This window comes from Mandrillus leucophaeus, unplaced genomic scaffold (assembly GCF_000951045.1).
Source record: "Mandrillus leucophaeus isolate KB7577 unplaced genomic scaffold, Mleu.le_1.0 Scaffold3, whole genome shotgun sequence".
Lineage (NCBI taxonomy): Eukaryota > Metazoa > Chordata > Mammalia > Primates > Cercopithecidae > Mandrillus > Mandrillus leucophaeus.
Window position 1 is genome coordinate 10,532,229 of NW_012103142.1, and position 1,138 is coordinate 10,533,366.

The following is a 1,138-nucleotide window of genomic DNA, read 5'->3' on the forward strand; positions in this document are numbered from 1 at the left end:
AGAAGGAAAGCCCTGGGGGGAAACACATCTCAGAATTATCCTGTCTCGGGTGAGGGAGCTGAGCTATTTATTCACTAACACTTGAGAGTCATTCATCTGAGAGCTGTTCCCAGGATAAGTCCCCAGCTATCCTGGCCTATTACAAAAGGACAGCACCAAGGCTTTCCACAAGAGGAATCACAACTGTCAGACACTTAATACTATCGTGCTGGGCACAGCGGAAAGTTCAAGCCATGTGGATGGTCAAGCAGCACCCTCTATTACACTACTATTCCTTAAAACACAGAAAGTGCGGCGGGCGCAGTGGCTCACGCCTGTAATCCCAACACTTTGGGAGGCCGAGGTGGGCGGATCCCTTGAGCCCAGGAGTTTCATACCAACCTGGGCAAAGTGGCAAAACCCTGTTACAAGAAAAAATACGAAAACTTAGCCGGGTGAGGTGGCTCACACCTGTAGTCCCAGCTACTCCAGAGGCTGAGGTGGGAGGATAACTTGAGTGTGGGAAGTTGAGGCTGCAGTGAGCCCTGATCCCGCCACTGCACACAAGCCCAGGCAACAAGGCAAGCTCCTAAAAAAAAAAAAAAAAACTGCTATTAGAAGAAACTTTCTGATCGAGAAATCACAAAAGCAGCACTTTATAAAAATTTATTTTCATTTTCATTTATCTATTTTTTAGGACAGGGTCTCACTCTGTTGCCCAAGCTGGAGTGCAGTGACATGATCAGGGCTCACTGCAGCCTTCAACTCCTAGGCTCAAGCAATCCTCTCACTTCAGCAAAGATATCTTGAGCACAGGCAACCCCACAAGCACAGGCAACCACAACAAAAATGAACAAATGGTAACTGGGTGTAGTCACTCATGCCTGTAATCCCAGCACTTTGGGAGGCCGAGGCAAGCCAATCGGCTGACGTCAGGAGTTCAAGACCAGCCTGGCCAACATGGCAAAACCCTGTCTCTACTAAAAATACAAAAATTGGTCGGGCGCTGTGGTGAGTGCCTGTAATCCCAGCTACTCGGGAGGCCGAGGCAGGAGAATCACTTGAACCAGGGAGGTGGAGGTTGCGGAGAGCCAAGATTGCACCACTGCACTCCAGCCTGGACCACCAAGTGAGACTCTGTCTCAAAAAAAAAAAAAAA